Raw genomic sequence first — 27074 nt, forward strand, 5'->3', positions numbered from 1 at the left:
TAATCTATTCTCCTCTGCACAAAATGACAAGACGGAAAAAATCACCTCAACAAAAAGAACAAGAGGTAGTACCGACTGCCAGGGACCTACTCAATACGGACATTAGTACGATGTCAGATCTAGAGTTCAGAATCATCACTTTAAAGATACTAGCTGGGCTTGAAAAAAATATGGAAGTTATTAGAGAAACCCTTTCAGGAGAAGTAAAAGAACTAAAATCTAACCAAGTCGAAATCAAAAAGGCTATTAATGAGGTGCAATCAAAAATGGGGGCGCTAACTGCTAGGATAAATGAGGCAGAAGAGAGAATCAGTAATATAGAAGACCAAATGATGGAAAATAAAGAAGCTGAGAAAAAGAGAGATAAACAAGTACTGGGTCACAAGGGCAGAATTCGAGAGATAAGCGATACCATAAGACGAAACAACATTAGAATAATTAGGACCCCAGAAGAAGAAGAAAGAGAGAGAGGGGCAGAAGGTATAATGGAGCAAATTATAGCAGAGAACTTCCCTAATTTGGGGAAGGAAACAGGCATGAAAATCCAGGAAGCACAGAGAACCCCTCTCAAAATCAATAAAAATAGGTCAACACCCCGACATCTAATAGTAAAACTTACGAGTCTCAGAGACAAAGAGAAAATCCTGAAAGCAGCTCAGGACAAGAGATCTGTAACCTACAATGGTAGAAACATTAGAATGGCAAAAGACCTATCCAAAGAGACCTGGCAGGCCAGGAAGGACTGGCAGGATATATTCAGAGCACTAAATGAGAAAAATATGCAGCCAAGAATACTACATCCAGCTAGGCTGTCATTGAAAATTGAAGGAGAGATAAAAAACTTCCAGGACAAACAAAAACTAAAGGAATTTGCAAACACGAAACCAGCCCTACAGGAAATCTTGAAAGGGGTCCTCTAAGCAAAGAGAGACCCTAAAAGCAACATAGACCAGAAAGGAACACAGACAATATACAGTAACAGTCACCTTACAGGCAATACAATGGCACTAAATTCCTATCTTTCAATAGTTACCCTGAATGTAAATGGGCTAAACGCCCCAATCAAAAGACACAGGCTATCAGATTGGATTAAAAAAACAAGACCCACCGATATGCTGTCTGCAAGAGACTCATTTTAGACCCACAGACACCTCCAGATTGAAAGTGAGGGTGTGGAAAACAATTTACCATGCTAATGGACACCAAAAGAAAGCTGGGGTGGCAATCCTTATATCAGACAAATTAGATTTTGAACCAAAGACTGTAATAAGAGATGAGGAAGGACACTATATCCTACTTAAAGGGTCTATCCAACAAGAAGATCTAACAATTGTAAATATCTATGCCCCTAACATGGGAGCAGCCAATTATATAAGGCAATTAATAACAAAAGCAAAGAAACACATCGACAACAATACAATAATACTGGGGGACTTTAACACCCCCCTCACTGAAATGGACAGATCGTCTAAGCAAAAGATCAACAAGGAAACAAAGACTTTAAATGACACACTGGACCAAATGGACTTCACAGACATATTCAGAACATTCCATCCCAAAGCAATGGAATACACATTCTTCTCTAGTGCCCATGGAACATTCTCCAGAATCGATCACATCCTAGGTCATAAATCAGGTCTCAACCGGTACCAAAAGATTGGGATCATTCCCTGCCTATTTTCAGACCACAATGCTTTGAAACTAGAACTCAATCACAAGAAAAAAGTTGGAAAGAATGCAAATACATGGAGGCTAAAGAGCATCCTACTAAAGAATGAATGGGTCAACCAGGAAATTAAGGAAGAATTAAAAAAATTCAGGGAAACCAATGAAAATGAAAACACAACTGTTCAAAATCTTTGGGATGCAGCAAAGGCAGTCCTAAGAGGAAAGGCAGCAAAGAGGGATGCAGCAAAGGCAGTCCTAAGAGGAAAGTATATGAGACAAGAAAGGTCTCAAGTACACAACCTTACCCTACACCTAAAGGAGCTGGAGAAGGAACAGCTAATAAAGCCTAAACCCAGCAGGAGAAGAGAAATAATAAAGATCAGAGCAGAAATCAATGAAATAGAAACTAAAAGAACAGTAGAACAGATCAACGAACTAGGAGCTGGTTCTTTGAAAGAATTAACAAGATTGATAAACCCCTGGCCAGACTTATCACAAAGAAAAGAGAAATGACCCAAATCAACAAAATCATAAATGAAAGAGGAGAGATCACAACCAACACCAAAGAAATACAAACAATTCTAAGAACATATTATGAGCAACTCTATGCCAGCAAATTAGATAACCTGGAAGAAATGGATGCATTCCTAGAGATGTGTCAACTACCAAAACTGAACCAGGAAGAAATAGAAAACCTGAACAGACCTATAACCACTAAGGAAATTGAAGCAGTCATCAAAAATCTCCCAACAACAAAAGCCCAGGGCCAGATGGCTTCCCAGGGGAATTCTACCAAACATTTCAAGAAGAATTAATACCTATTCTTCTGAAACTGTTCCAAAAAATAGAAATGGAAGGAAAACTTCCAAACTCATTTTATGAGGCCAGCATTCCCTTGATCCCAAAACCAGACAAAGACCCCATCAAAAAGAAGTACTACAGACCAATATCCCTGATGAACATGGATGCAAAAATTCTCACCAAAATACTAGCCAATAGGATCCAACAGTACATTAAAAGGATTATTCACCACAACCAAGTGGGATTTATCCCTGTGCTGCAAGGTTGGTTCAACATCCGCAAATCAATCAATGTGATACAATACATTAACAAAAGAAAGAACAAGAATCATATGATCCTCTCAATAGATGCAGAAAAAGCTTTTGACAAAGTACAGCATCCTTTCTTGATCAAAACTCTTCAGAGTATAGGGATAGAGGGTACATACCTCAATATCATAAAAGCCATCTATGAAAAACCTACAGTGAATATCATTCTCAATGGGGAAAAACTGAGAGCTTTCCCCCTAAGGTCAGGAATGCGGCAGGGATGTCCACTATCACCACTGCTATTCAACATAGTATTGGAAGTCCTAGCCACAGCAATCAGACAACAAAAAAAATCAAAGGCATCCAAATTGGCAAAGAAGAAGTCAAACTCTCACTCTTTGCAGATGATATGATACTTTATGTGGAAAACCCAAAAGACTCCACCCCAAAACTGCTAGAACTCACACAGGAATTCAGTCAAGTGGCAGGATATAAAATCAATGCACAGAAATCAGTGGCATTCCTATACACCAACAACAAGACAGAAGAAAGAGAAATTAAGGGTCGATCCCATTTACAATTGCACCCAAAACCATAAGATACCTAGGAATAAATCTAACCAAAGAGACAAAGGATCTGTACTCAGAAAACTATAAAATACTCATGAAAGAAATTGAGGAAGACACAAAGAAATGGAAAAACGTTCCATGCTCATGGATTGGAAGAACCAATATTGTGAAAATGTCAATGCTACCTAGAGCAATCTACACATTCAGTGCAATCCCCATCAAAATACCATCCACTTTTTTCAAAGAAATGGAACAAATCATCCTAAAATTTGTATGGAACCAGAAAAGACCCCGCACAGCCAGAGGAATGTTGAAAAAGAAAAGCAAAGCTGGCGGCATCACAATTCCGGACTTCCAGCTCTATTACAAAGCTGTCATCATCAAGACAGCATGGTACTGGCACAAAAACAGACACTTAGATCAATGGAACAGAATAGAGAGCTCAGAAATGGACCCTCAACTCTATGGTCAACTCATCTTTGACAAAGCAGGAAAGAATGTCCAATGGAACAAAGACAGTCTCTTCAACAAATGGTGTTGGGAAAATTGGATAGCCACATGCAGAAGAATGAAACTGGACCATTTCCTGACACCACACACAAAAATAGACTCCAAATGGTTGAAGGACCTAAATGTGAGACAGGAGTCCATCCAAATCCTAAAGGAGAACACAGGCAGCAACCTCTTCGACCTCAGCCGCAGCAACTTCTTCCTAGAAACATCACCAAAGGCAAGGGAAGCAAGGGCAAAAATGAACTATTGGGACTTCATCAAGATAAAAAGCTTTTGCAAAGCAAAGGTAACAGTCAACGAAACCAAAAGACAACCGACAGAATGGGAGAAGATATTTGCAAATGACATATCAGATAAAGGGCTAGTATCCAAAATCTATAAAGAACTTATCAAACTCAACACCCAAAGAACAAAGAATCCAATCAAGAAATGGGAAGAAGACATGAACAGACATTTTCCCAAAGAAGACATCCAAATGGCCAACAGACACATGAAAAAGTGCTCAACATCGCTCAGCATCAGGGAAATCCAAATCAAAACCTCAATGAGATACCACCTCACACCAGTCAGAATGGCTAAAATTAACAAGTCAGGAAATGACAGATGTTGGCGGGGATGCGGAGAAAGGGGAACCCTCCTACACTGTTGGTGGGAATGCAAGCTGGTGCAGCCACTCTGGAAAACAGTATGGAGTTTCCTCAAAAAGTTGAAAATAGAGCTACCCTATGATCCAGCAATTGCACTACTGGGTATTTACCCCAAAGATACAAAAGTAGGGATCCGAAAGGGTACGTGCACCCCGATGTTTATAGCAGCAATGTCCACAATAGCCAAACTGTGGAAAGAGCCAAGATGTCCATCAACAGATGAATGGATAAAGAAGAGGTGGTATATATATACAATGGAATATTATGCAGCCGTCAAAAGGAATGAGATCTTGCCATTTGCAACGACATGGATGGAACTGGAGGGTATTATGTTGAGTGAAATAAGTCAAACAGAGAAAGACATGTATCATATGATCTCACTGATATGAGGAATTCTTAATCGCAGGAAACAAACTGAGGGTTGCTGGAGTGGGGGGTGGGGTGGGAGGGATGGGGTGACTGGGTGATAGATACTGGGGAGGGTATGTGCTCTGGTAAGCGCTGTGAATTGTGCAAGACTGTTGAATCTCAGATCTGTACCTCTGAAACAAATAATGCAATATATGTTAAGAAAAAAAAAAAGAAGAAGAAGAAGAAGGTAGCAGGAGGGGAAGAATGAAGCGGTGGAAATCGGAGGGGTAGACGAACCATGAGAGATGATGGACTCTGAAAACAAACAGGGTTCTAGAGGGGAGGGGGGTGGGAGGATGGGTTAGCCTGGTGATGGGCATTGAGGAGGGCACATTCTGCATGGAGCACTGGGTGTTATGCACAAACAATGAATCATGGAACACTTCATCTAAAACTAATGATGTAATGTAGGGGATTAACATAAGAATTAAAAAAAAAAGGCAAAGTACTCTAACAGGTGATTTATAAAATACATACAGTGGCCTATAAATAAAAACATAAAAATAAAAATAAATCGACCAATGTCATTGTGTTTTGCTCATCAGATTGGTATTTTGAAAACATGGGAATTACCCAGTGTGGGTGAGGTATAAGAAAACAGACATTCTTTGGGCACTTTCTGGAAGCATAAATTGTTATAACTTTTCTGGAGGGGATTTTTCCAATGCATCAAAATGAAAATGAAAATGAGAAAAATCTACTTCACTAGCAACATGGATGAATTATGGAAACTTGTTGGGCAAAAACAAACAAACAAATAAAAAAACCCAAAAGGGCAAAAAACCCCACCAAACCAAAAAAAAAAAAAAGAAGGCAAGCAAAAAAGAATGCATACTATTATGACTCCATTCCTGTAAAGTTCAAAACAGGTGAAACTAATCTATGGTCTTAAGTATCAGGATAGAAGTTCCATTTGGGGAGGGGGATGACAAATTCAGAGAGGTTGTGAGAGGGGCTACTGAAATGTTAGTAATGTTCTGCTTCTTGATTAGGTTGTGCTTACATGGTATGTTCAATTTGTGAAAGTTCATCAAGCTCTATACTCATGATTTTTGCATTTTTCTATGTGTATGTTGTACCTCAATAAAAGTTTATTTAAAAAAAAAAAAGCTCAAAGATTTCTCCAAAATTGGCAAAAACAAATAGGTGCACATAAAACTACAGTCTTGTACTTCCCGAAATATATGTTTCTAATAAGGCAATAATAAGCAAAGGTTGTGTAGTTGTGCATACAGATGTACATACACACCCATATGCAATCTTTTCTGAATAGGTTCCACTCAATGTCAGTCCCTTTGGCCTCGAGCTATATCTGACCCAGATCAGCTGTTATCAGAACAGATTGAAGTGATGTGTCTCAAGGTGACAGAAGATGGTTGAGGTCATCACTTTACAAAGGCCCTTAAGTAATCAGCCACCAGAACTGCCACAATGCATTACTGAAATTGCAAAGCATCTTTGCACATCATGGGTACGAAAAGCACACAGAAGTGAAATTCTTCTGGCCATAAACATCCCTTGCACATATAGAAATGTAGCCCTCTGTCCTGATTATCGGCCCTAAATGAAAACAGACAGAACTGGAAACAAATGCATCACTTTTATTGGCGTGGACACTGTGCAATCATCTGAACTGGACAGTCCACCAGTCTGTCATCTGGTCCAGAAACAAAGACTGGAACTAAGGATCAAATCACCTCTGCTTACATGAATATTTTTTTTCTAAATCAATGGAGTTTTTGGAGATTTGTTAACTATATAGGTTTTGAACTTCATATATATATATATATATATATATATTTAAAGATTTATTTATTTATTTATTTATTTATTTATTTATTTGACAGAGTGAGAAAGCACAAGCAGGGGGAGCAGTAGAGGGAGAGGGAGAAGCAGGCTCCCCGCTGAGCAGGGAGCCCGATGTGGGACTTGATCGAAGGACACTGAGATCATGACCTGAGCGGAAGACAGACGCTTAACCATCTGAGCTACCCAGGCACCCTGAACTTCTTATATTTTTAAAGTTTCCTCTTTCAAAATCAGATCCAAAAACTACTTTCATCATTTAATTATGAACACAAACTAGGCCACTTTTAACATATAGATTTTTTTCTAAAAATGTGAAAATTGTCCACAGAAGAGACACTTTTCATTCATTATGTCTGGAAACATGATATTTATGAACCTCCTACTTTTTGTTTTAATAGTGTATTAGCTATGGCACGAATATTAAGTGAAAAGTGAGTCTTTGCAATTAAAAAAGAGTTACAGAATTTCACTAATAACATAGTAAAAGTGTCCTTTTTACATTTCTGCTAAAGACAGAAATAAGAGTGGTAGGTTCAAATAAGCATATGAACTTTATACAAAATGATAATAGCATACAAAGGCTCTGCCTCTGTATCTTCATATTTTTCTCCTTTTCTCACCAGTTTATTCTAATGTATATTTCTAATAATTATTCATGAAGTCATTTATAATCCAGAAGTTACTCATACATGTTCTCACCAATAAAGTTCCTCCCTCTATTTGACCCTGTAAGGACAAACCCATCCCTGTTTTCATCTTTATATTTTTTTCATTTCCATAATTACAACCTTACATAAAACTTTGATTAGGGCAAGGACTGTAATTTTAATAGGACATTGTATTTCATATTAACTAAGGTTGACTGAGACAAAAATCTATTCACCCCTTTCCCTCTTATATTCTTTCAATTGCTTCTTGCAATGTGTTCTTTCACAAGTGGAAAAAAAAAGGTATGGTACGACACACTCAATAAGATTTCTCTAGTGATGAAATTGAGGTATTGAAGTTAAAGCCTTTCCCAAGTAAACAGGATGATCTTTGAGTTAATGAAGCTTCCAGATGGGTGTTAGTGGCAATCTAATATAGTAGCATAAGAACTCAGATTTTGATATCAGATAAAACTGGTCTTAAATCCTACAGCAACCATTTCAGTGACTTTGGGCAAGTTAGCCATTTCCAAATTGACTGGGCTAAAACAGAACTCTTCTTCTCCCATTCCCAATCTGGTGTTCCTCTAGTTTTCCCCATGTCAATTAGAGAGAGGTGGGCACTGCCACCCACCCAGTAATCAAGCCAAAAATCTGAGTTATCCTTGATTTTTCTACCCTTCATCATATATTAAATCATGAGCATCTCCAAATATGTCTTCCCTTTCTACCATCACCTTCTAGACCCAAACTACCATCAGATAGCTTGACTCATTGCAAGAACTTCCTAACCTCACACAATTCATTCCACACATGGCATCACAGTGTTCTTTTTAAACTTTAAATCAAGTCATTTACTCCCCTGCTTACAACCTAATGACACCCCATCACAAGCTGAATATTCAAATCCCTTAAGCAGCTTGCAAAGCCCTCTATGATCTCACCCTACTTTATATCTTCAATTTTCTCCTATAACGTTCTCTTCCTTACCCATTATGATCCAGTCACATTGGCTCCATCTATAATATCCTTCTTCTTTTTGTCTTTCAGCTCACATCTTAAATGTCACCTTTTCATTGACAACTCTAAAGGAGACACCAAGTTACTCAAAATCATATCACCCTACATTACTTTTTTCTGTTTTATTCACCTCTATACTTTCTGTACCTGGCACATAAAATATATCCCTTAGGTGTCTTCTGTGTTTAGCACAGTGCCTGGGGCAAAGTGAGACTTCATAAATGATAGTAGCTATTGGTGTTGTTTTTCTTAAAATAGGGACTGTAATAGGGGCTTGCAAATGACTTCTAGTTAAGCAGTAATATCTCTCCTAACTGTAAGAGGTTCAGATTTTCTATTTTCAGTGGAAAATATTAAAACATAGCACTTTTATATAAATGGTCAGTGAATGAATGACTCTGCATTTTAAGCAAATCTATTGCCGATGTTTGTAAAAGAGCTTTATTCTTTCTTTTCTTTATAATCCTGAGATTCTAAAGACTTCCAGATGTGACTTTCCTATGCAGCAGAAGGAAGCTAAAAAAGATAAATTGGGAAGATTCATGAAAATAAAGAGGTAGGTTGGGGAGTCAGAGACCTAGATTCACACTGGTTTCTACCACTTCCTAATCAGCCTCCGACAACCATTAGGCACACAGAGCCTTAATTTCCTCCTAATACTTCTTTACAGACTTACTGAGAAGAAAAATAAGATACTGAATGTAATTCACCTAGCATGATGGTTTGGCATGTGACTGCTGTTCAAGTCATAATACTTTCTCTCCATGTGTGTCACTGAGGAACAGCCCTGGGAACCACCTCCAGAGTTTGGACCTCTGTCTTGAGTTAATATGTGAGCTTATGCTGACTTTATTGTTGCTTATGCTTTCATTTATTTCTTCACCTTGTCCCTGAAGGTGCCAATGTGGTCATACTATCTATTAGATATTTTTCATAGATCCATTTTATTGGTGCTATTTGCAAATACACACCTTTGACACTTAATTTGAAGATACGAAGCCAAAATGAATAATAAAATAAATAACTGGCTTCTAGGAGCTAGCTAATCATTAAAAAGCAAAACAAAACAAAAAACAAGGTGTTGTTAGTAGTTTGGTTTTTTGAACAAAAAACTGCACTTGTTTCTACAAACTGCAATGAAAACTGGAAAACAGAATACTGCCTAGAATCCTGAGGAACTTGAATTATTGCTATGGTCCATTAAACTCACTCTCAAAACTTTAACATGTTTCTGCTTCAGAGAGCTGTCCATGTACAGGCATATAACCACACTATTACAATGCCCAAAGAGCAAATTGCTTGACTCAGCTGCAGCAATGGTCTTTCCACTGAGAAAGTTTGCAGAGTTTCAACAGCCCTAAGTGTAGCATTCTCCTAAGTGAGGTAAATGCTCTCTTTGCATTGTTTTCTTCCCAGGTGATTCAAGCTGCAAGGTAGATGACTAGGACTCAAATGCTGGAAAATAGAGGAAAGTAAACTGGGTCATTTCTCTAAGTTTTAGTCAAAATGTGTTCATCAGAGGCAGAGTTAAAATAATAGTCCAAACAATAATTTGAAAAAGCACTGTTTTCCCAGCTACTCCTGTTCAGCAACTGAGGTTCCATTATCCCCTTTCCTCCTTTCAATTTGAAGCATTTTTATGCTTCAGATCTTCTTGAGCATATCATCACTCAGATCTAACGCATAAGACACAGGAATTTATATTGAAAATGATGTGCACAACAACTCGTAGTTCCTAGAGGACCTAAGGAAGTGGTTGCAGTTTGTAACGTAGCATCAATCAACTTTTAACGCAGGGACCAAAGTTTTCTTTTCTCTTTTTCTCCCCCCTCCACCAACTTTATTGAGGAATAATTGATAAATATAATAGTATCTATTTAATGGGCACAACGTAAAAAAAATGTGCACAACGTGATGATTTGCTATGCATATACACTGTGGAATGATGACCAATATCAAGATAATTAACACATCCATCACCTCACCCTTTTTCTGTGTGTGGTGAGAAAGCTTAACATCAACTTTCAGCAAGTTTCAAATATAAAATACAGTATTATTAACCACAGTCACCATGGCGTACATTAGATGCTCAGAACTTAACTCTTCTTATAACTGAAAGCTTGTGTCCTTTGACTTAATCTCCTCTCCCCACAAAGTTTTCTTGATGGGCTAATACTGAGCAGGGAGAACAGAGACATAAGTGATATATATAGCCAATTCTAGGTAATTTTTGTTATAAATATAAGACCTACTGGAATGTAAATTGCAATAAGTTTCTAAAAATTCATTTGGATATATGTGTCAAGAACTCTTAAGACTGTTCAAGCTCTTTCTATTACTAGCATTTAAAAGATGCAGAAATTTAGACAATGCTCAAAACAAAAATATTCTACTTCAGGAATACTTTTAATTACATAAAAATGTAGGTATTTATACCAATTGGAAAGAGAATATATAAAGTGCCAATGGTGATTGCCACTGGGTATATAATAATGAGTGGTTTAATTATTTTACTCAAATTTACTGAATTATAATGAACATAAAATAAGAGTGCATCTAAGGTATATCTTCCAATGACTTGTGACAAACAACCATACCATAATCAAGATATAGGATTCCAAAAAGTTCTTTCCTACCCCACTGCAACAACCCCAGCCTCAAATGTCACCAGGAAACACTGATTTGTTTTCTGTCACTATAGATTAGTCAGTCTTATATTTTCTAGAATTTTATATAAATAGTATAGACTCTTTTATATATGGATTCTTTCACCTATCACATTTCTGGGAGGTATCAATGTCACTGGGCTTTTTGCATGGCTTTCTTTCACTGAACATTTCTGAGATTTATCAGTTTTGTTGCATATATTAGTAGTTTCTTCCTTTTTATTGCTGAGTAGTATTCTATTATGTGGTTATACTACAACTTGTTTATCCGTTTACCTACTGATGAACATTTAGGTTGTTTCCAGTTTTTGAAAATTATGAAGGAGGCTGATAAGAATATTTATGTACAAGTTTTTATGTGGACATATGTTTTCATTTTTTCTTGGATAAATACCAAAAAGGAAAATTCTATTTCAGTGTGTATTTGGCTATATAAACAAACAAACCGCCAACTGTCTTCAAAGTGGGGGTAACATTTGAGAATTTTGTTTGCTTCACAAACACCAACATTTGGAATTGTCAGGCTTTTAAATTTTAACCATTTTAGTTTTATGAAGCAGCATCTCATTAGATTTTCAATTCTCATTTCCCTGATGACTAATGATATCGAGTACCTTCATATACTTACTAGTCATTATTATCTTTTTTGCATGAAGTGTCTATTCAAATATTTTGCATATTTTTTAAAATTGTTGAGTTGTAAGTGTCCTTTACATATTCTGAATACAAGATATCAGTATTGTATTTTTTTTTCAATTTGTGACTTGCATTTTCATTTTCTTAACAAAGTATTATAAAGAGAAGAAGTTTTTCATTTTGAGGAAGCCTGATGTTTTAATTTGTTTCTTTCATGATGTATGCTTTGGATGTCCTATCTAAAAACTTCACCTACTCCAAGGTCATGATGGTTTTCTTGCATAATCCACTTTAATTTCTGTAAATAGTACAAGCTAAAGTTTGAGGTTCATTATTTTCTATAGATATCTAGTTCCAGTATCAGTGGTTGAAAAACTTTACTTCAAATTGATATATTTTGGCACTTTTGTCAGTAATCAATGACTATTTGTGTATTGGTCTCATGACATTATCACACTGTCTTTTCAGTATTTTTTTAAGACTTTATTTATTTATTTGACACAGAGAGAGACACAGCGAGAGAGGGAACACAAGCAAAAGGAGTGGGAGAGGGAGAAGCAGGCTTCCTGCTGAGCAGGGAGCTGGATGTGGGGCTCGATCCCAGGATCCTGGGATCATCACCTGAGCCGAAGGCAGACGCTTAACTGAGCCACCCAGGAGCCCTGTATTTTTTTTTTTTCTTTCTGTGCCCCAACTTAGGTAGTTTCTAATGGCATTTATTCAAGTTCATTGATCTTTCTTTTCTGTAATATATTCTTTGATTTGAATTCCACCCAATAAACTATTTTTCACTTAAAATATTGCATTCTTCTCTTCTAGAAGTTCTCTTTGGTTCTTTCTTTCTTTCTTTTTCTTTAATGTCTTCCATTTGTCTCATTATTTTCTGGTTTTGTTTTTTAAGTCTTGAGTATATTTATAGTAGTTGTTCTAGAGTCCTTGTGTTTACTAATCCCATCATTTCTTTCATTTATGAGTCTGTTTCTATTGGCTGATGATTTTTCTCCTGATTATAGGTCACATTCTCTTATTTCATTTCTAGTAGTTTTTGAATTCTGAGTTTTCTTGTCTTCCTTTAGAAAAATATTGAACTTTGTTTTGGCAGATAGTTAAGTAACTTTTGGATTAACTTTCTCTTTTCAAGGCTTTCAAGTACAGTAGCCTTTATTGTAGTTACAGTTTGGCCCTTCTACTAAGGTAAGACTCTTCTATAGTCTTTACAGAATGTTCTGGGTGGTTGTGAAGGTCTCCCTACTCTGACTAGACAGAGTTCTGATACCTCCCAGTCCTGAGCAAACTCAGGGATCATTCACCTAACAGCTCTCCAATGGATCTTTGCCTTGCAGAGTTTCGCCAGACATAAGCATAGTTGAGTCTCCAGCAACAGACTCAGTGGAACCCTTATGTAGATTTTTGGAACTCTTTCTGTACTTATCTCTCCCTCTGCAAATTCCATCTGCCTTATCTCCCTATATTTTAATCTCAGTCTTCTCAAATGATCAGTGCTTCCCTTATGTTCTCCCTCCCTGCATTATAAACTGGAAAATGCCTCCAGGCAAAAATCCAGGCTGATTTTAGGTCTCATTTTGTTTGTTTTCATTCTCTTCTGAATCACAGCCTTGTGCTGCCTACTGCCTAATGCCTACAATTAAATGTTTCATATATTTTGCCCATTTTTGTGGTGAGTTAAGGTAGGGTAGGCAAGTCTAATTCCAATTACATTAATGTGACAAGAATTGGGAGTTCCTAACTATATTTTTATATATGTCTCATTTTTTCAAAATTGTCTATCAGGTACGTAAAACAATTTTATAATGAAAAACACACACACCCTAAAAACTATTGATCATTCTGCATCTTGACCCAAAATGATGGCACTGTAAGCTACTCTTGAGGTAAAACACCATATATTTTATTCCTCCTATTGTTGTTAGGCACTAGAAATTTTGACCTTGGAGAGATATGTTTTTAAATTTTATACAACTATGATAGATTTAAAAAAAAGTTTTTTAGTCATCCTTACTAGTGTGGTTAAAATAATTCTTGCCTGCTTTTTGTTCCCATCTCAATAATGTCATTCTTCATTGTTGCAGTATGAGCTTTTATTTGTGGAGTTATGAAAAGTACAAGCTGGGCACCCAAGCAGAAAAAGAATGTTGTCTCCGGAGCCAAATCCCCAGTGTACAGAGGAATCATCTCCAAACCATGCATCAGGTTTCAGTACAATTCATAGCTACTGACATTTTATAGACCAGGAAGATCCAAGCTTAACTAGCATAGAAAAAGTAATACATTTCCTTCCTTTTGTAGAAAGCTGCATATAATATATCTTTGAAGACAGGGCTGAGATTATCACCATGTTCTTCTATGGATAAATATGGGAGTTCAGTTTCTGAGGCTGTGGCATAGTTTGCAGGCAATAAATTCACATAATGGTAAAAAAAATGCTACTTGTAGAGAAAAAACATTGGCGGTATGTATTTCAGTTCAGTGCCCTATAGTGTGCTGATTTACAGAGATGACTTCTTAGTACCTTATACTTTGCAAACTCATATTTCCTGTTCTGTAGAGTAGCTGATCCTCCAAGGGTGAGGGGTTTTTTTTGTTTTTTGTTTTTGTTTTTTTTTTGTCGGGGGAGGGTGGAGGGTAGGGTGCAAAACACATGCGTTGGTTTGAAATGTGATTGGTGTTTAATGACAGAGGTAAGACAAATGAATGTATCAGGGTTTAATGTTCCCTACCTTATCCCCTTGGTACCCTGTCTTCTGATTTCTGCCTTCATAAACTCTGCTCAATATTTTATTTCTGCACAATGAAGTTTGTCTCAATAAAATTAGTTGCTGCAATTAGCTTCCTCAGCAACGATGAGCCAGCAGTAATGTGGTGATTTTATACTAATAGCTGGAAGTGTGGTATCAGCTAATGCCCCTTTCCAAAGGTGCTAGTGTATGTAGATCCTTAACTAGCTCATCAGGTTAGTGGGTAAACCTTTGCAGATTTCCAGAGCCTGAATAGATTTACCACTCATAAAAGCATAGGTCCATTACCTTATTTTATACAGTAAGTAGCATTTATCGAACATTGACTATGTGGCAGGCATTATACTAATGTTTTACATATACTCTATCTTACTGTTAAGAGAACCTTTCAAGCAATCCCAAAACTAAACTTGTATGATACTGTAAGAGGCCATTGTGTGCGTATTTGGGTTGGGAGTATGGGTAGCACTTCTGATATCATGGAACTGATAGCCAAGCTGTCACCTGGTGGGTGATACCCAGCATCTGCTCAAATCCCTATCAATTCTGCAGCCATCCTGAAAATCAATGGGAGCCTCTTGAGAGTTTCCAGTCTACAGAAAATGAATGATAAATGGTGCTGAGGTACTTGACAATATCCTTTGTTAAATTTGCTTTCATCACTGGAGTAAAACAAACAATTTCCTTTCCTCTTCCCTCTTCTTTCCTGCCCTTTCCTTCACACCAAAAACTTAATCTTTGCATAGTTAAATGTTTTTCTGCTTTAAGGGAAAGGAGGTGAGTTCTCTTGGTGGTATGCATGGGTTGCTCCATGTTAGAGTCCACATTTGGTCCTTTTAATATTATTTCTATTGATAGCCAAACACCTAATTTAAAAAAAAGGAGAAATTAAATCTAATGCACAAATCTAAGAAATGTAGTTTGTTGAGTTGGAACATAAAAATAAATAAAATGCAGATTTTGTCCTCAGGATGCTTCCAATCTGGCAGATGGCAACAGTAGGTTGAAATATAAAACTAACTATAACTTAAAAAAATGTGAGAAAACTATATACATGGGCTCAAGAAAAAGAAATAAAAATATGAAAACTTCCTGCTGGTGAATTTGCATTTGAAACAAGCCTTTTACAAAGAACATAGTAAGTTAACTAGTGGAACACATGAGAGAAAGTATATCAGATGGAGAGAATGGTGTGAACAAATAAACAGAGAAAGGAAATTGGAAGACATTTTCTTCTAACTTAGAAAGCTTTCTGACTTCAGTATTCAAATGAATGCATCAGCAAATTTTTCAAATTTAAATTGTATGTTTTAACTCTATTCTGATTGGTTCATCTTGTTTTCTATTATTAATTCTTCTAAGTAGTCCTAACAAATTAGTTCTCACTTGGCAGGCACACTCAATAAATTGTTCAGTCTGAGAATAATTGTTTGTCATTGTCAAGTTTTTGTTCATAACTTTCTGTATACAAGGCCCTACATTTGCTATATTTATGGAAATGACAGACACGATGCAAGTAAAGCTCCTGAACCAGGAAAACCTGTAAATACAACCAGTATCTATCAAACCGTTAACCAGATTTTTCTGTTCTTCTCTTATATATGGTGAGGCTTCTAATGCACTCACAATTAATCCTGAATCACTAAACAATGGTTACTTACTTACACAGATGAAGCTTGCAAAGATATTTGAAAGATATTAGTTTTTGGTTTTTTGTTTGTTTGTTTTTAAAGATTTTATTTATTTATTTGAGAGACAGAGAGGGAGTGAGAGAGAGACAGAGCACGAGCAGGGGGGAGGGGTAGAGGGAGAAGCAGACTCCCCACTGAGCAGGGAGCCTGATGTGGGACTCCAACCCAGGACCCTAGGATCATGACCTGAGCCGAAGGCAGATGCGTAACCAACTGAGCCACCCAGGCACCTTGAAAGATATTGTTAATTAAATGTCTGTAATCACCAAAAATGCACTTTAAAATATCATGTTTAGATCTACAAATGCTGACAATGTACAGGCCACTTTTAGTAACCCTCAGAACCAAAACAGCCTGTATTCATAAGATTTTGGTGCACATAAAGGAAAAAAAAAAGCAACCTTTCATGGATAGTATAAAATATTCACCTCTTTAGAATGCATGGCTGGTTTTGATACTATATTACTGTTAGAAAAGATAGGACCATTGGGGAAAGCTGGGTGAAAGGTATAAGACACCTCTCTGCTTTATTTTGCAACAGTCTGAGGATCAATAATTATTTCAAAATAAAAAGTTAAAAAGATGCATTACTGATCCTCCCAGAATCAATGCTAAATTTAACTGAAGAAAAGAGATTGTGCTTAAGAAAGAAAGAAAACCCCATGATGTTCTTCTTCTCTCACCTGTTCATCCAAAAAGAAATAGTAGGCTCTGAATGCAGGAAAGTAGGGGACAGAATACTGATTCCTTTCATTCCCTGTGCTTGAGTATATTATTTGAACTGCTTACTGCACATCCCAGGGGAGAGTTATTTCTTGCTAACTTTATTCCTGTGGCAGCATCTTAAGAACACTACTTACTTTTCTCCTTCATGAGAGTGCTCTGGCTATTCTCTGAAGAGTTTACCCTCAATGGCAAGGGCAAAGTGATTGGCAAAGGCTAGGCTTCTGGCCAGCCTGCAGAGCTAGAATGGAAAAACAATGTGGCTTCCTAAAGATGGGTAAGCCACCTTCATGACCTTAGAGCTCTTCATTTTCTCACTTCAAAATTCCAGGGTCTATCATGTTCAATGAAGTTTCCAGTGTACCACCTGCAGAGAGCTGGCTCATTTCTTATTCACATCTCAAAGATGCAATTATGCATGTACTGCATTTGGTCTTTAGATCTTGATCCTCAGCTGTAGCTAGGAATTATGGAGACACTAGAATTGGCAGGCTTGTTGGAACTCTTACCAAGTTTGGCAATTCTGTAGCCATATGGTTTCAAGCTGGCTTTTCCTGCCTGTTTCTCCTGAGCATTTCTGGGAGTTATATCCAGTTTCAGGTGGTTAAGAGCTAATTATCAATGCATGTCACCATTCTAAAAAGCATATAACCATTTTATATAATACTTTGGTAAGTGAGAAAAATATTAAATTACACCAAACTGTTTTCACAGATGGCACCAGACTGACCCATATTTTTACCTCATCTTCTTTGTGAGGAAGAAATACAATTGCTGCTTGAGATGCCACCTCAGGCTGGGGAGAAGTTGAGGGGCAAATATCCTGGCTTTTCCCTCCCTCTGTCCTCTAATTTCTTGTGGGTATCTGCCATTAGCTCAGCCCACTATTACAATTAATAAATAAATGCATGCATCAATGAATAATGCATGATTATATGATAGAATATATTAACATCCACAATTCCACAATCATTGTACACTTTCTGAATGACAGAAAGAACACAATTCACCTCTGGTGTCTGGAAAAGTCAGATAAGAAGGTAGAAAGAAAGAAGCACAATAAAGTAGAAGTCACAGTCCCAAATTGCGAATGGTATACAAAGGCCTCGTAATCTCCTAATGACATAGCTAATTATTTGAAACCATTAAATCATTATTTCTACTGATACAATTAAGAAATTAAAAATACCTGGTAAAGACCAACACATGGATATTGGCACTCCTCTAAATAAATGGTTATTATCACATTACTAAGCTTTAATCATGCGTGTGTGTGTGTGTGCTTGTGCGTGTGTGTGTATTCATGTGCTCATGTGTTTGTTTTCTTATCATCACATAACCATTTGATTCTTTGCCTTCATGCGGGTTATCACCTTCAGTATGTCCCACAACACTAGGTATATTTCTTAGTTACTGTCTTAACAGTGCTTCTTAAACTACAGTTGATTGTATAGAAACCTATTATATATAACATTCTATAATAATACTTTATAAATTTTATACATTACTTTTATTTTTATTTATTTATTTATTTTTAAAGATTTTATTTATTTGACACAGAGAGAGAAAGCACAAGTAGGCAGAGAGGCAGGCAGAGAGAGAGGGAGAAGCAGGCTCTCCATGGAGCAGGGAGCTGGACGTGGGGCTCGATCCCAGGACCCTGGGATCATGACCTGAGCCGAAGGCAGCCGCTTAACCGACTGAGCCACCCAGGCGCCCCTATACATTAATTTTATAATATATATTTATACTATAAAATATAACATATAATACTATATATAAAATGTTCTAATTGCAGAAAACATTCAGATTTCCCAGAAAAACATGGGAAAACAAAACAAAACAAAGCACATAGACATTATAAAACATTCAGAATAGATGTGCTTACATTTCATATTATGGCTATAATAAAGTCAGTTTATTATTTATTTATTTAGAGAGACAGAGGGGGTGGGGGAGGAGCAGAGGGAGAGAATCTTAAGCAGATTCCACACTGAATGGGGAGCCTGATGCGGGGCTTGATCCCATGGCCCAGGAGCCAAAACCAAGAGTTGGAGGCTTAAGCAACTGAGCCACCCAGGTACCCAAGGTCAGTTTAAAACTCTATTTCATTATGCCATAAAGGATGCTCCATAATATGGGAAATGGGACCCTTCGGACAAGGGTTTAGGCAGAAATCCATAGCATTCTAACTTTAATCCATTAACAACTGAAGCAGACTATTAGAGTAATGTTACTAAACAGTAAATGGGAATGAATACACAAACAGTTGTAATTTATTCAATACCTATTATGCGCCTCTCTTTTCTTTTGCTGTGGAGTGCACATTTTTATTTTGATGGGTTAAGCAATGAGACTAAAAATATAAAACTACTGAGACAAGGACTATCAATTTTTGGATTGGGGTAGTAGCAGTTTACTAGTAAGAAAACTGATATCCAAGTAAAATTACATAAAGAATCTTTACGCACTCTATGCAATTATTCTTACTTAGTCATAACTCATGACTTTTGTATCTACTGCTCCCCTTGTACATATATACATACTAGCTCTCTAGGACTCCTCTTTCTACCATGAGACCTTTATTCTCTTCTTGCCCTTATTTTAAGCTGATTCTAAATCCAGCAAACATTCACTGAGTAACTATCAACTACCACAATATGCTGGAACAGTTCTTGAACATGGAGATACACTGGTGTACCAAATAGCCCTCCAGAACACCATAACATCACAGCTAGAAGAAAATATGATGAAGATTATATATATATATATATACATATATACACACACACACACATATATATAATCTATCTGTATCATCCTAATATTATCTCTATATATAATCTATATATGGTTTTATGATTTTATGTATATATATAAAGTCACAAGACACTGATGATTGCTATATTCTGTTCTTCAGAAATAAGGAACACATTATCGGAGGAAGTGCTTAAAACTTTAACAGGAAGGGAAAAAACTGATACTTTTTTTTTTTAAGTAGTCCTTAGGTAAGAATGGCAAACAGAAGCACATATCTTGTCATCTTCTCAAACCCCACCTTACACTCACAGCAACCTTACTGGTGGAAGACAACAGAATTTGGGGTTTCATTAAGACTGTTTCATGATCCTTCCTGAGACATTTCTCTAGGGAACTATTAATATGAACTGGAGGTACCTCATGAAATGGAACATTTTGGTCCTAGGGATTAATCCGTTCAACAAACATGTTAAATATCTACTATCTGTCAGGCATTTTTCTTCTAATTGTTAAAGATGAAGACGTAATAAGATGGAGCCCCTGCACCTCTAGAGATCACAGGTTTAGTAAACAGACATGTAGTCCAATCAGAGCACAGAGTGGTAAAGAGAGGTCGACACACACAGTTTTGCAGGAGAGAGTAAAGGACATGGCTATATTCACAGATAGGAAGGTGTCACAGAAAGCAATCAGTGAATGGTGTCTTAAAGGATCAATGAAAATGAATCAAACAGACAAGAAGATAAACGACAAAACACATACAATGTGTTGACTTATTTAATTACACAGCAAATTTAAGAAAGTATTAAGAATTTACAATGGGGAGAGAATGGAATATGTTAGGTGGGAGAGAGCAAAAAATAAAAGGGTGGGAAGGAAATGTCCTGACCAACACCACACACAGACGCACATCCTGTGTGCAGAGACTCCAACAATTGGCTTGTGTAGTCAGAGAGAGGGTTGCCCAGTTCCGCCTGTTTAGTCCTGCTCTATCCAGACTTGAGGACAAATAAAGAGGACACTCACTGAATGAGCAGAAAAAGGGGCTTCAAAAAGGGCGAGAGAAGCCATCTTTATTCAAGAAAACACTGCTTCTAGGCATGAATGTTGAAACTGAGATGCAAACATCATAGGGCCGAGCTACATGTGATATGCTAACAAATCTACATAAAACAAACCCAAATGATAAATCCCCACATTCTAGGAAGAGATATTGCATAGAAAAGACATTGATTTAGGTATGACATGATTTTGAGGCAACAGCTTTAAAATTGCACTTACAGATTTACATGTTTTTCCTGTAATATGTATATTTTAAAAAGAAAACTATCCATTTGGAAAGACTGGGCTGTTAGTAACAGTCTCGCCCCATTCCTTCTGCCGCATAAATAGGACTGAGATCTTCACATGAACCACAAGGCTGTAAAACTCTTTCCAATAATAAGCTAAGAATATACTTTTCTTTTATTGACTTAGCCTAATATATTAGCAGGGATGTAATTTCTCTTGAGTTTAGTGCCAGGAAAACAGATATCCCCAAAGCCAGCAACACACTGGTGCTCAATGAATATTTCTTGAATAAGTAAATGGTTGAATTTTTTTTACCTCAAAATTTTGATTTATTTTTTGTAAAAGGCATGCACTCCAGAGAGAGGAAGTACTTTAAGCCGCTATTATGTTATCATACTTTAGTGCAATTAAATTCCTGCCTTTTCTTAGAGCATGTTTTGATAAGGAGAGACTAAGGGCTCTGGATAAGAAAAAGAGGGATGCACAGTTAAACAAGAGGGGGAATGGTGATTGTAGGGCTCCTTCTCTTAATAAAAGCAAATGCTCAAACAACAACAAAATCCAACCCTCTCCCCATGAAACTACTTTTGTTTGAGCAAATGTTCCATATCTATTTAATGAGCATCTAAACTCCTTCTTTGGTTGTATGATTGATGCTACGGAAAGCTTAAAACATGCAGCACAATTCCTGTTGTATCTATTATAGACAAATATCCTTTCCTCTTCGTTCTCTTCTTCTAAGAACAGAATGTTGATTTTCCTTTTGGAACCATCCTTTCTCTACTCTCAGTCAAAGTAGTGTTGGTGGGAGACAAACCATAAGAGACTCTTAATCTTAGGAAACAAACTGAGGGTTGCTGGAGGGGAGAGGGGTGGGGGATGGGGTAACTGGGTGATGGACATTGTGGAAGGGTATGTGTTGTAATGAGCAATAAAAAAAAGCTTAAAAACAAAAACAAAACAAAGTAGTGTTGGTGAGACTAATCCTTCCTTCTTGATTTAAGGGACAAACAGGTAGCCTGTGTAAATCACTGTTATCCATCTCTTCACCCCAGTAATATTTTTTGATATGTAATATAAGACAAGCTAAGAAGAGATATTAATTCTGGGATTATGGTTGAAACTGTTCGAAAAGAGAAATTAGAACGTGAGGATATAAGCCTGGAGGTGCTGAGGGAAAAGGGTGCCTCAGGAGGGAACCAGCACTAGAAAATTAAAACAAGACACACTAAGAAATAGCTTCTTGGTGCCACTTTTGAGAACCTGGATTAATCCACCACTGAACTTTCCAGTTATATAACAATTGCATAAATTTTGCTGTTGTTATTCTACATCTGTTGGACTGTCTGCCATTTATAACCAAAAGAGTGTTTCTAATAGATCAACTCTAATAAAATGAAAAAATATAATGATTAAAATTAGGAGGGCGATTTGGTAAAAAAAAAAAAAAAAAGCACAAAGGACAGAGAGTTCTACTCTCATTGTGAGTTTGGAAAGTTGTCCTGGAAAAAGATGGCATTTGATATCTGTCTATGATGAGTAGCATCAGGATGCACATAAAGGCAATTAATCTAAGAGAGGCCAGAGTGAAATTAAAGGAACTAGAGTGAAAAAATGCAGAGAGTATTGAGAACCACATGGATGTAGAGGGAAAATACCATTTTAGATCCCGTATTTTGAAAGGAGGAGCAGGTGATGGGGAAATAGGAACATGGAAATAGAAGTAAGAAAGAATCCCTCAAGATCTGTAACTCATATTTTGAAATGCATAAACCTTGGCTGAATGAGGCTTAGTTTGGGTTCAAGATGATATAAGTTAAAACAGAAAATATTCTGACAACAAAAGCATGCTATTCCATAGGGATAAAAGTAACAGAACCACAAAAAAAAGGCACCAAAATATTGTCTTTAACACAATCCTATTTAGATTATTATTTTTCAAAGAGATTTCAGAGGCTTTATAGAAGTATCTTCTGACACCTTCTTTGCACTGAAATTATATTAAATTAGAGGTATTACAGATATGTATCACTCACATCACTTTCTAAAGAAAACTGGCCTCAAGAAAGTCACCATGGAAAGAAATCATCACATACCCCAATTTCCTGTTGGGCTATAGCTGATTGTGTAGGGGGAGGGTCTCTAACTCAAGGTGATCCAATACATGAATGAGTAGTTAACCTTTGCTTCTTGCCTAAAAGACTTGCACTTAGTAGGAAAATCTAAATAAGACAATCTGATGTGATTTCACATGTATCTGAAATAGGCAATATAACAGAACTTTTTCAGTGTTGGTGCAGGTGAAAAATGATACCATAAATTGGGGTAAGAAATTTCACAGGGAGTCAAAATCATGGGCATGGGTTAGTCAAAGTCAGTAGCAGAGAGAAAGGAAGCAAATGCTCTTTTTAGTAGCATTATATTAATAGTGAAGCACAAGAGAAAAGTTGAGTGTTTTCTAACTGGGCTGTGGCGATCTTGAGAGCTGCTCTCAATCCTAGAATGACCCTGTGGTCTCCATTCCTGGCAGGTTTAGAACTTAATAGCTCCTGTGAAATCTTTTCTCCCATATGTTCCCCTTGTGTTTTTACAATAACTCCCATTTTCTTGAGCTAGCTGGAGTAGATCTCTTTTCTTTACATTTAAACAAGTTTTAATATATAAACACACTTATTCAGACATATGAACACATATTAAATGTCTTCAATATACTGTAAAGTTCATTATAAAAATGAGAAAAATGCTTCTCTTTTACAACAGTGTAAAACGTATCCTTAGGAAACCCCAAATTTCAGTAACATATATTCTACTAAAAATATTTTTGCTATAGTGTTGGGAAGACCTGGATTTATAGAATTGTGCTGGGCATGTTTTATTCCACCTAATAGGTCCTATTCACCATCACCTTTAAATATTTTCTAAATTCAACCCTGCTGGATCTGATCACATGTTTCTAGGATCAAGGACAGCAATATTGTCATATGATAATAAGGACAAAAACAAACAAAACTGAATTTGAAACAAGCATTCTAATTACTTTTTAAGGTCCTTTGTGCAAGAGTTATTTACAGTGATCAAGTCAGGTAACATTTATTGTTTGCATGGACCGGTCTTGAGTGATTTCTCCTATATTCTCACAACATAGGATATACTACTTACTGTAATTCCAAGACCACAAACTCACTGCATAATGGGAATCCTAGACATGATTAAAGAAGAGAGAGTTGGGGCAAAGAGATATGATAAAAGGTCTGTGACTCCATATGTTTATTATCCTGGTATAGAAAAAAATTTATCTTTTTGGCAGATATGTGGCTTATTACCTTTCAACAATATATAAAATAGTTGGAGTTACCAGCAGAATAAAACCATTTAAAGCATTGTTGAATTAATGGCAGATTTTGTGTCCTGATGTGCTTTCCCAAACAAAAACTACTAGAAATTATACTTACCAATACAAATGCATACAATGAATTAATTAATGAAAGATCACTGATCTCGAGAGGAAATATTCAACATTTCAAAAGGCTCCCTAATCTTTAAAAAGGAGGAATCATTGCTGTATGTTATAAAAGAATGGGCATTTGTTTAAATTCAAGGGAAGATTTTAAATTAGAGGTCAGTTTAATGTAGCATACATTTATAACACATATTAAAGTTAAGTTTAGTAACGAACTTAATTTATATAAATAAATTTATATAAATAAGAAACCCTGGGTACCAATCTTGCCAACAAATAACACACTTATATTCCCTTATTGGAAGTTCCAAAACCTAGCTTCTAGGTTTATACCCCATTTTTCAATTTAGTGTTTTCCAGCTGTGGTTGGTTGATGGGAGAAAAAAGGATTGCATTTGAGTCACTGCAGTGAGAATTGGACACAACTCAGCATCTCGCTTATTTATGAGAGCCCACAGTGATCAATCATTATAGACTGTGAGTAGGTCATTTATATAACCATAATTCATAATTTAAATTAGAATAAAGGAAAAGGTGTGAAATGCCTTTATCCCACAGTCAAGCCCACAGCATGTAAAAAAAAAAAAAATCCCTAAACCAAAATAAAGTCTAATTTTTCAATTGTTTCTTTCTGCCAGTACAATATCTGGACCTACTAATAGTAGCCACTTGATAGGAGGGAAGGGGCCCAGTTATTTCACTGTGACTGACATCATAGTTATCAAATAGTTCAAGGTCAGTAAGATAACGGTATATAGTCTATCATTAGAGACCAAAGGCTTCTTAGAAGGCAATCATCTAGACAGATAATGTGAGGATATTAGTTGCCTATACAAAATAATCAATGGTAATTGGTATGGAGGAAAACATACTAAGCACTATGAGTATTTCATAAGACCTAGGTAGCCTCATCTAGTGAAAATAATGCTTAATATAAGATCATAATCAAGTTCTCAATTAAGAGTGTGGCACAGAGTGGATAAAAAAAGGCAGATTCAAGGTAATTTCAAGAGTGCAGTATGAAGGGCGCCTGGGTGGCTCAGTTGGTTAAGCAACTGCCTTCGGCTCAGGTCATGATCCTGGAGTCCCGGGATCGAGTCCCGCATCGGGCTCCCTGCTCAGCGGGGAGTCTGCTTCTCCCTCTGACCCTCCTCCCTCTCATGCTCTCTGTCTCTCATTCTCTCTCTCTCAAATAAATAAATAAAATCTTAAAAAAAAAATTTAAAAGAGTGCAGTATGAAGCCATGTTCCAAGCCTGGTTAGTAACTATGTTGCAGTGCGCAGAGCAGATCAGTTAGAATATCAGATTTTAAAGCTAGACAGACCTGAGTTAACTACTGGATCTCTGAACTTAGAGAATTCAATAACCTTAACTATTTACCTTAATTTATCTGAACTTTAATTTTTTAATTTTTAAATGGATTTAATAATGTCTGTAACATTCCATTGTTGTCAAGATCGAATTAGAAACTATAGGCAAATTCCCTAGTACTATTCACTGGCCCATGGCAGGTCCCTCATGAATGGTAGCTATTAGCGTTTTTATTTTTTGTCAGGAAAATCTCCACGGACTCCCAGGGAAACTCCATGCTAACATACTTTTCTCAAAGTGAGAGGCCCAGGGAAATGTCTGTCCTTCCATCAGTATGTCCAGAACTCTGTTTTTTTCTGATATTTATTGGCTGTAATCGCTTTTTTTTTTTTTCAAGCAAAGATGTTGGAACAGTCATTCTATGGCACAGATATCACTGTGTGAGGTGAGTGAGGTGGGTGAATCTGGTGTCTTATGTACTATGTAAGTTGAGATCTGAGCAATAAAAACTTCAAGAACTTAGAGAATTGTGCTAATTGAGAAAGTGTAAGAAAACAGTGAATTCTGGATCACTAAAAGCATTCTCTTATTTTGATACTAACCTATCCAAATGTGATATATGCAAAGAGAAAGGATCTGGTAGAAAAACTGATCCATGATAGCCAGGAGAGCCCTCTTGTCCAGCATTCAGTACTGTTCAAGGGACAAGACACAGGATTTAGGGGCGGTGATGAGTCCAGTTCTCCATTGTGAACTGGGAATAATGTATTACGAAATTTAGGCTTTAAACTATTCTTATACCTTTTTTTATACCATCAAAGTAACTGGCTCATGGGCAATTCAGTTTCCTACGCAGCTTGTTACTAGGAGAGAGCAGCTGGCTCTTCGCGGGGTTTATACGCATTCTAATCATTGGAAAGAATTCTGATTCATGAATTAGCATTTATGATTTATGGACCAGGTCTTCGTGAGTTTCCGTATGAGTGAATCACTGAATGCACTGAGAACACACAGTTTCTGGTTCACAACCGCAGAATGTGGTGACTCAACTGAGCGAGACTCGACCTGGAATATCTTCAGGATTGTCTCACGAGAACTTCCGAAACGAAGAAAAGGCAGCGCGGGCACAGGTTTGCTTCCGAGCGGCCCATGCATCTGCTGCCGCCGCCATTACGCATGCCCAAAACCTGCGAATACCATGTGCATTCAGTCTTTGCATCCCACTCCAAAACGGTAGGCGGAGATCTATTACGGAAATGCTCTTTTGCCCTGCAATCTATCACACTCAAAATATTAGCAGATGAGTCCTAACACCTCTCATTTCCCATAATAACTTGTTGTGGCTGCTCTAGGAAGATAACAGTTCCCTTATGTTTACTCCCCAGTGAGTAAAATAATATATTATTTTATTTACCTATCACTGTCTTTTTCAGGTTTAACTGGTATA

General features: G+C 36.8%; 1 pseudogene; it reads right to left on the reverse strand.

Moving 5' to 3' along the window:
• LOC110572660 overlaps positions 1 to 26798 on the reverse strand; it is a 45859-nt pseudogene extending 19061 nt beyond the window's left edge.
• Positions 26799 to 27074: the final 276 nt, after the last annotated feature.

Source organism: Neomonachus schauinslandi, chromosome 13 (assembly GCF_002201575.2).
Source record: "Neomonachus schauinslandi chromosome 13, ASM220157v2, whole genome shotgun sequence".
Lineage (NCBI taxonomy): Eukaryota > Metazoa > Chordata > Mammalia > Carnivora > Phocidae > Neomonachus > Neomonachus schauinslandi.